Source organism: Rutidosis leptorrhynchoides, chromosome 4 (assembly GCF_046630445.1).
Source record: "Rutidosis leptorrhynchoides isolate AG116_Rl617_1_P2 chromosome 4, CSIRO_AGI_Rlap_v1, whole genome shotgun sequence".
Lineage (NCBI taxonomy): Eukaryota > Viridiplantae > Streptophyta > Magnoliopsida > Asterales > Asteraceae > Rutidosis > Rutidosis leptorrhynchoides.
Window position 1 is genome coordinate 339,114,638 of NC_092336.1, and position 11,423 is coordinate 339,126,060.

The following is an 11,423-nucleotide window of genomic DNA, read 5'->3' on the forward strand; positions in this document are numbered from 1 at the left end:
GATTTCGTTGCGAGGTTTTGACCTCTATATGAGACGTTTTTCAAAGACTGCATTCATTTTAAAACAAACCATAACCTTTATTTCATCAATAAAGGTTTAAAAAGCTTTACGTAGATTATCAAATAATGATAATCTAAAATATCCTGTTTACACACGACCATTACATAATGGTTTACAATACAAATATGTTACAACAAAATAAGTTTCTTGAATGCAGTTTTTACACAATATCATACAAGCATGGACTCCAAATCTCGTCCTTATTTAAGTATGCGACAGCGGAAGCTCTTAATAATCACCTGAGAATAAACATGCTTAAAACGTCAACAAAAATGTTGGTGAGTTATAGGTTTAACCTATATATATCAAATCGTAACAATAGACTATAAGATTTAATATTTCAATACACATCCCATACATAGAGATAAAAATCATTCATATGGTGAACACCTGGTAACCGACATTAACAAGATGCATATATAAGAATATCCCCATCATTCCGGGACACCTTCGGATATGATATAAATTTCGAAGTACTAAAGCATCCGGTACTTTGGATGGGGCTTGTTGGGCCCGATAGATCTATCTTTAGGATTCGCGTCAATTAGGGTGTCTGTTCCCTAATTCTTAGATTACCAGACTTAATAAAAAGGGGCATATTCGATTTTGATAATTCAACCATATAATGTAGTTTCGATTACTTGTGTCTATTTCGTAAAACATTTATAAAAATTGCGCATGTATTCTCAGCCCAAAAATATAAAGGATAAAAAGGCAAATGAAACTCACTTTCACAGATTTTTACTTCATCGAGAAGTAAGACTTGGCCACTGTTGATTCACGAACCTATAACAATATATACATATATATTAAAGTATGTTCAAAATATATTTACAACACTTTTAATATATTTTGATGTTTTAAGTTTATTAAGTCAGCTGTCCTCGTTAGTAACCTACAACTAGTTGTCCACAGTTAGATGTACAGAAATAAATCGATAAATATTATATTGAATCAATCCACGACCCATTGTATACATACCTCAGTATTGATCACAACTCAAACTATATATATTTTGGAATCAACCTCAACCCTGTATAGCTAACTCCAACATTCACATATAGAGTGTCTATGGTTGTTCCGAAATATATATAGATGTGTCGACATGATAGGTCGAAACATTGTATACGTGTCTATGGTATCTCAAGATTACATAATATACAATACAAGTTGATTAAGTTATGGTTGGAATAGATTTGTTACCAATTTTCATGTAGCTAAAATGAGAAAAATTATCCAATCTTGTTTTACCCATAACTTCTTCATTTTAAATCCGTTTTGAGTGAATCAAATTGCTATGGTTTCATATTGAACTCTATTTTATGAATCTAAACAGAAAAAGTATAGGCTTATAGTCGGAAAAGTAAGTTACAAGTCATTTTTGTAAAGGTAGTCATTTCAGTCGAAAGAACGACGTCTAGATGACCATTTTAGAAAACATACTTCCACTTTGAGTTTAACCATAATTTTTGGATATAGTTTCATGTTCATAATAAAAATAATTTTCTCAGAATAACAACTTTTAAATCAAAGTTTATCATAGTTTTTAATTAACTAACCCAAAACAGCCCGCGGTGTTACTACGACGGCGTAAATCTGGTTTTACGGTGTTTTTCGTGTTTCCAGGTTTTAAATCATTAAGTTAGCATATCATATAGATATAGAACATGTGTTTAGTTAATTTTAAAAGTCAAGTTAGAAGGATTAACTTTTGTTTGCGAACAAGTTTAGAATTAACTAAACTATGTTCTAGTGATTACGAGTTTAAACCTTCGAATAAGATAGTTTTATATATATGAATTGAATGATGTTATGAACATCATTACTACCTAAAGTTTAGTAGGTAAACCTACTGGAAGTGACAAGAAATGATCTAGCTTCAAAGGATCTTGGATGGCTTGAAAGTTCTTGAAGTAGGATCATGACACAAAAACAAGTTCAAGTAAGATTTTTACTCAAATTAAGATAGTTTATAGTTATAGAAATTGAATCAAAGTTTGAATATGAATATTACCTTGAATAAGAAAGATAACCTACTGTATATAAGAAAGGTTTCTTGATCTTAGATGATTATTTGGAATGGATTAGAAAGCTTGGAAGTAAATTAGTAAACTTGAAGGGATTTTTGAAGTGTTCTTGAAGTGTTCTTCCTATGATGATTATAGCTTGATTCTTGAAGTGATTTTTGATGAAGATGATGATTAACTACTGGAAAAATACGTTCATAATAGTGTGTGTGTGTTGAGAGAGAATTAGAAAGAGAATTGGAAGTGAAATGGAGTGAATGATGAGTGGTAATTGGTGAGTGGTGAGTGGGGTTAAAAGGAGTTCTAGTTAGTTGACTAGCTCATGGTAGAAGTTAAAATTGATTAGTCATACATGACATAATCAAGAGTGGAATCCCATGCTAGTTCCTATTGGTATATACCCATAGTAAGTATGTTTTGAAGCTGTGTATAATACGGGTAAGAATACGACTAGAATTCTTGATGAAAGAAAAGAATGGGAAAGTAACTGTAACCATTTTCGTTAAGTATGAGTGTTTTGATATATGTCTTGAAGTCTTCCAAAAGTATTTTAATACATCTAAATAAACTACATGTATATACATTTTAACTGAGTCGTTAAGTCATTGTTAGTCGTTACATGTAAGTGTTGTTTTGAAACCTTTAAGTTAACGATCTCAATTAATGTTGTTAACCCATTGTTTATTATATCTAATGAGATGTTAAATTATTATATTATCATGATATTATGATATATTAATATATCTTAATATGATATATATACATTTAAATGTCGTTACAACGATAATCGTTACATATATGTCTCGTTTCGAAATCCTTAAGTTAGTAGTCTTGTTTATATGTATATAACTCATTGTTAATATACTTATGGAGATACTTACTTATCATAATCTCATGTTAACCATATGTATATCCATATATATATCGTCATGTCGTTTTTACAAGTTTTAACGTTCGTGAATCGCCGGTCAACTTGGGTGGTCAATTGTCTATATGAAACATATTTCAATTAATCAAGTCTTAACAAGTTTGATTGCTTAACATGTTGGAAACATTTAATCATGTAAATATCAATCTCAATTAATATATATAAACATGGAAAAGTTCGGGTCACTACACGTCTCACATGACTTAGCACCATAAAAACCCATGTATAAACTTCCACATGCATGCATTCTCAAGTATATATACATATACGTTTATACAACAACTAACACAACAATTTATTTAATCACATAAACGAACGAGTTACAAGCGTACTACGATTAAGTAGGTACATTTAGATATGTACGGGAAAAGCGAGATGTTACAACTCTCCCCCACTTAGATTAGATCACGTCCTCGTGATCCGCACCAAATACTAGAAGTTGAGCACTTCTACCTTGAGCATTTTCGTCTTCAATACGGAATCACACATGTAGCAACCACCCATCCAGGTTCTCACTTCGTACACTAACGCATCATGTTACAACGAGAAAGGGTAATCATCCCTCGAGACAAAACACCCGCAACCGCTCGCTCCTACACCTAGTATTTAACTCGTACCATATATTCACAATAAATTCAAAGGTGGAATAATCCCCTGACGACCTCCGTCATCACGCCTTCCCACCATAGAATACTCGAGAATCATCCCGACACCTCCCTAAGATCTCCCGCAAGGATCATCGGAAAACTCGCCACTTGACTCGTGTCACCAAATACCTTCACAATTCATTTCCAAGTTCAACTTGGGACTTTTTCGAAGACCACCAAAGTCTTTCTTTCCTATATAAGCGACACCCGTTCGCTCATCACATCTACTAGTTAGGGACATTTCCGCATTCTCCGGTACTTAACTCCCCCATCTAGGGTTTTAACCCCCTACTTTCACCGTCAAGATGATAACGCCCCACGGAATTCCGAAATTCCACAACGCCAATTACATTTTTCCGGCGTTGGTCATACTCAATAGTCCTTCCAAGGACTCACTATAAGATATTCGAACCTCGATCTTTCAAATTAGTTAAGTGTTAATGTCCGCTAAACACCACAATATACCACAGTTGTAACTTCGGGTTTCTCACCGGTACCCAAATCTAAAGTAATCATACCATCGGAGTCAAAAGTTACACTAGAAGGTATAAGGAGGCACCTGACGTTGTGTTATCCAACTCCAATTTCTAACACCGAGTCTCCAAAGACTCGACCCTTACGGGGTCTACTCCCGGCGTCACACGTCACCTGACTACACGTGGTCACACAAATCTAACGAACCTTACGGCTCAACGCCCATGACTTCCTAGCGACACCCGTTAGTCACTACTCTCCTAGGCCGCATAGCTAGCCTATTTATCTTTCAACTCAACACTAAGGAGGCGCTTGGAACACCAAGGCTTACACCTTTCTAACTTCGTCATAACCATTAACCTGGTCACCTACATACATAATAATAGTTAACCGCCATGACTCTACCCGCACACGAACATGGTTAACGGAAATGCCTCACGAACGGCATACCGCGTACCCAACCAAAAAAAATCATAAAAGTAAAGAGTGGCTGTTAAGAGCGTACAACACTCGCCACACAGTCACAAAACCGCCATCGAAATCGAACCGCCAATTAACATGTGTATATACATCATAGTATGTTATTATCGTCAAGCGTACTACCTCACTCTGGTTACGGCCTAATTGGTTTTACCATAAGTTCAAAATAACAATTGAGACTATGCCCTATACGGTCTCATCACTATACGCTCGATTAAGCTCTCTCGGCTACCCCAAATGAAAACACAACACTCTCGATAAGACGATTACACGTCACGTACTCTCACATGGTGATATTACACCCGGTGCATACTAACCCAATAACACGCGCACATAAGTAATTAGTTGTTAAACTCACATACGAGCAACAATACACACACAATCTACAAAGCCTACGGGTCTCACTCGAACGAGCTTAACGACCCAAAACCACAACCATCTCGTAAAAGAGAGACGAGGTTCACTCGTCTTGCATCTCATACCACACATATCACCAAACTTTGCTCCACCTTGAGCATTCGAAGGAATTCGGATTATCCTTTGCCACTTAATCGAAACCCTATGTTCGATGTAACCGTAACACGATTGGAGTCGAATACCACGATAGTAGGTATGAAAAAGACACCTAACGTTGGTTCCCATAGACTCCATTACCAACATTCGTCTAGATCGAACACTTTGTCTTAACGGTTCCATCAACTTTCACACGAAAGCGAACACTCTCAACATCCGAAAACCAAAGCCCGTCTACATGGCTTGGTAGATACATTTTCCCAACACTAAGGAATGCTTGGTTGCACCAAGTCTTGCGCCCTGCAATAATCAATCCAACTCCAACGTAGGGTAATTCCATTAGGAATGCTACCCGTAACAATACCACGTATTTACACTAATGCATTCGCACCCAAGTCGCATTCTCATGAGTCCATGACTCAAGCGCTACCCTAGTGCACCGTCATCGTAATTACTAATCCCACACTTATATGGGTACTATTGAAATATACATTCACTCGAGACTAATTAGGTTTCGTAAGGAGACTTAAGTCTCGACTTCATAATCGAATACATCGGCACACAACAATTAATAAGGCATATTTGCATCGAAGACGAAAGTACCTGAAGCAGTATCGCTGGACTTCTATGCTTCACTACCCATCAAGTAGTCGCACTCTAATCTCTTAACCCGATCAGCAAACGATTCGGAACACTCCAACCTTTTGTGTCCCTCCGCCTGGCGTATAAAGCACCTGATCGTGCTCACGGGTACACCCGTACAATCCCGTGCCAAATGGCCTCGCTGCAGATAATTATAACATGTAGGCACGAAACCTCATAACTTCTTAGTCTGATTACTAGCCCGATCGGGACACTCAGACCTTTAATGCCCTTCCTTCCGACAATAAAAACATACAATTTTGCCCGACGGACATTCACAAGACTTATGTCCCCGTTGCCCACAATTGTAACACTTCGACCCACTGAAGCCCGACGCTCCATTCCTCATGATACTAGCTGGCTCAATTACACCTCTACTTTGATCAATGAACAATTCGGGGCACTCCGACCTTCGGTGCCCCTCTTTATGACAATGGTAGCACATTCCGTTATCACTCCTCGACAACGTGCACTCCCATATATTGTGGCCCCTAACACCACAATTGAAACATTTAGATGTGCAACCTCCCTTACTCTTCTTTTTCACATTCCCTACGCCTTCAGACGTACCTCTCTTCCTATTACCCGGAGCACCATGTGGCTCTAGCCTTGCAAGTACTTCTTCTTCACCACTACCTTGAGGTTTGGAGAACCTCTTCTCAAATTCTTCCCTTACAACCTTAGTCACTTAGTCTCGGACCATCTCGGTTACTCGTCCTTCGATTGACTCCTTGACTACTTGACTAACTCCATTGGCGAAACCCGAGACGCATTGTTCAATCGCGGCTTCAACCATTACCGTTAACTCATTCCCCCTTTCATGAGTAGGCTCTTCCGTTCCGTACCCATCTTCCTTCTTCATTCTTCAGAAATGAAATAGATTAAACAACGAAACGAAAAGACATAACACGTATGTATATATACATATACACCACACTACCCCATCTTGCTCAACAATCATCATACATCGCTTGTTTGACACGATTTGCACCCGTAACAATGGTAGCTAGTCATTGCCACGTGAACACGTCGCATTAACTCATTAGTACAACGTCTGTCTCACTTGATGATTTAAACTACAACACAAAACAAATAGCGCAAGGTTAGTTCACATAAACCTATGCACAAACAATTCCCGATCTGACCCGAAGTCCTACAAGTCCCGCATAAAGCGCACACACAATAAAGTCTAAGTCTAGGCACCTATCTCAAGTCGCCTAAATCCCTTAAACCATGCTCTGATACCACTTGAAACCACCCAACCCGTATTCCATACGATATATTTTTTTCTTTTAAATAATACACATTTACGCGCCAATTAAATATGTAAACCATTCCACAAGTTCCATTTAAAACGTACCACAATTTAAATGTTTACAAGGCACGAAGGCCATTAATTAAGTTTAATACCAGTTCGACCTACTACAAATGATAGTTTATAATTCGAACGAAACTTCGAGCATGGTTTGGGGCTAAACTACCCAAAACGCTTGGTCGACTTCAAAAGCTTCAACAATAATCCAACATGGGGAACTAGTACCCCACAACCCCTTCCCTTTCTCCGCACCTGCATCTAAAAAGATAAACAACGAGAGGGGTAAGCTAATGCTTAGTGAATGCAATAATTATGCATGTTCATATATAATCTACTTACTTGCAATCACTTAACATACCACATACATGCTAGCAATTCAAAAACTATGCAAACATCATGCATAAACTACTATCCACAATTCACAAGAAGCTAGCAACAACAATAGCATATAGTTCACATTTTAATTATGCTAGATACGAATTCACACAACCATAGTTAACCAATCGTACAAGGGAACGGTACTCGTAAAAGACCGTCAAAGTTCATAACATCCATTAGTGTTACTTAAACACCGCGTAATCACTAATCCCCCGGGTGATGTCTTGAACAACGCGACTAACTCACCCCCATGACAATGTGGCGTCTTGAACACCGTGACGATTCCACATGTCAATCTAAACAATGAGTGGTGCCTTGAACACCGCGGTATCCACTCCCATGACAATGTGGTGTCTTAAGCACCGCGACAATACCACATGTCAATCAAACAAAGAGTAGTGTCTTGAACACCGCGACAATACTACTCGTTACTTAGAATGTGGTGTCTTGAACACCGCGACAATGCCACATTCATAATACATAAATAAATACATTATATACGTACACGCATAATTATTCCACTCACCTTGACACAAGGATGATGATTATGCACTTCCGAACTTCAAAGCAATGTACCTAATACATTAAGTACACTTTCAATACACAAACTAGTGGAACTAGCCATATTACTTACACTTGAGCATTTAATGACCCAATTTGCATCAAATGACTCAACTACACCAAAACCGCCCATAAATGGCCAAGACTCAACTTCAATCACTAAAGCTAGTGAATTAAAGTCTACTAACACAAACTTGGGGTATTTCATACCCATTTAACCCAAACTAGGTCAACATTACTATTTTGACCCATTTCAACACTTAAACTTACAAAACTTGGTCAACTTAACCCATTTACAATTCTTCCTTCAATTAAAACTGTATTAGTGACTAAAAACGCCATTTAACACTTACAACCTCAAATCATAAGACCAAACCCTAGGTTATGGCTATTAGGGTTTACTTTCAACAATATAACCCAAAATCCACCCATTTAACCCTCAAATGGGTCATACAAGTTCCAAATGAACCAAACCCTAGCATAAACCAATTAAAACTCAAACATAGAGTTAAAACTTACCAACGCTATCCACTCGTAGCTAAGAACGACGAGAATAACTTTAATTCTTGCTCCAAAGATCAACTCTCAATTCTTCATTCACAAATCTCACTTGAATTTAAATGGGTTTTTATGTTTGAGAGTAAAATGGAGGAAGAAAATAGAAAAGAAATGAGGAAAATGGATAAGTGGTGGAGATTAAATGCTCCCATCAGCTCTATACGTCAAATTACCAATTTTCCCCTTAAAATGAGCTAAATCCGGAATCAGTTCAGCAGAACTGCCGCGGCGCGGCACCATTTGTCGCGGCGCGACATATAAAGGAAAAACTGACCCTCCTTAGCATGCTTCCTGACTTCGTTTTGCTTGAGATGCCACGGCGCGGCTGAGGTCATCGCGGCGCGACAATACAAAGATATTTCGACCTGTTTAACAGGCCTCCTAACCTTGATTTCAGTTGAATACCGCGGCGCGACCAGGACTTACGTGGCGCGGCAAAGGCTTGTGCCTGATCGTTTTCTCGACAACAAATTTAACGATTAAATATTTGGCTTGTACGCCCCGTCCTTGCTTCCTACATATGTCTAAACTTCACATTTACGTCTCACATGACTTAGCACCATAAAAACCCATGTATAAACTTCCACATGCATGCATTCTCAAGTATATATACATATACGTTTATACAACAACTAACACAACAATTTATTTAATCACATAAACGAACGAGTTACAAGCGTACTACGATTAAGTTGGTACCTTTAGATGTGTACGGGAAAAAAGGGATGTTACAAAAACTTGATCACAAGGTACATGTAATGACCCGAACTTTTCCATGTTTTTATATATTAAATGAAATTGATATTTACATGATTAAATGTTTCCAACATGTTAAGCAATCAAACTTGTTAAGACTTGATTAATTGAAATAGGTTTCATATAGACAATTGACCACCCAAGTTGACCGGCGATTCACGAACGTTAAAACTTGTAAAAACTATATGATGACATATATATGGATATATATAGTTAACATGATATTATGATAAGTAAACATATCATTAAGTATATTAACAATGAACTACATATGTAAAAACAAGACTACTAACTTAATGATTTTGAAACTAGACATATATGTAACGATTATCGTTGTAACGACATTTAATGTATATATATATCATATTAAAATATATTAATACATCATGATATCATGATAATGTAATAATTTAACATCTCATTTGATTTAATAAACAATGAGATAACAACATTTAACAAGATCGTTAACCTAAAGGTTTCAAAACAACACTTATATGTAACGACTAACGATGACTTAACGACTCAGTTAAAATGTATATACATGTAGTGTTTTAATATGTATTCATACACTTTTGAAAGACTTCAAGACACTTATCAAAATACTTCTACTTAACAAAAATGCTTACAATTACATCCTCGTTCAGTTTCATCAACAATTCTACTCGTATGCACCCGTATTCGTACTCGTACAATAAACAGCTTTTAGATGTATGTAATATTGGTATATACACTCCAATGATCAGCTCTTAGCAGCCTATGTGAGTCACCTAACATATGTGGGAACCATTATTTGGCAGCTAGCATGAAATATCTCATAAAATTACAAAAATATGAGTAATCATTCATGACTTATTTACATGTAAACAAAATTACACATCCTTTATATCTAATCCATATACCAACGACCAAAAACATCTACAAACACTTTAATTCTTCAATTTTAATCATCTAAATAATGTCTCTCAAGTTCTATCTTCAAGTTCTAAGTGTTCTTCATAAATTGTACAAGTTCTAGTTTCATAAAATCAAGAATACTTCCAAGTTTGCTAGCTTACTTCCAATCTTGTAGAGTGATCATCCAACCTCAAGAAATCTTTATTATTTACAGTAAGATATATTTCTAATACAAGGTAATACTCATATTCAAACTTTGATTCAATTTCTATAACTATAACAATCTTATTTTGAGTGGAAATCTTACTTGAACTTGTTTTCGTCTCATGATTCTACTTCAAGAACTTTCAAGCCATCCAAGGATCCTTTGAAGCTAGATCCATTTTTCTCATTTCCAGTAGCTTTATCCAGAAAACTTGAGGTAGTAATGATGTTCATAACATCATTCGATTCATACATATAAAGCTATCTTATTCGAAGGTTTAAACTTGTAATCACTAGAATATAGTTTAGTTAATTCTAAACTTGTTCGCAAACAAAAGTTAATCCTTCTAACTTGAATTTTAAAATCAACTAAACACATGTTCTATATCTATATGATATGATAACTTAATGATTTAAAACCTGGAAACACGAAGAACACTGTAAAACCGGACATATGCCGTTGTAGTAACACCGCGGACTGTTTTGGGTTAGTTAATTAAAAACTATGATAAACTTTGATTTAAAAGTTATTATTCTGGGAAAATTATTTTTCTTATGAACATGAAACTATATCCAAAAATCATGGTTAAACTCAAAGTGGAAGTATGTTTTCTAAAATGGTCATCTAGACATCGTTCTTTCGACTGAAATGACTACCTTTACTAAAACGACTTGTAACTTATATTTTCGACTATAAACCTATACTTTTTCTGTTTAGATTCATAAAATAGAGTTCAATATGAAACTATAGCAATCTGATTCACTCAAAACGGATTTAAATTGAAGAAGTTAAGGGTAAAACAAGATTGTATAATTTTTCTTGTTGTAGCAACGTGAAAATTGGTAACAAATCTATATTAATCATATCCTAGCTAACTTATATTGTATTATACATGTATTCTAATATATTATGTAATCTTGGGATACCATAGACACGTATGCAAATGTTTTGACATATCATATCGACCCATGTGTATATATTATTT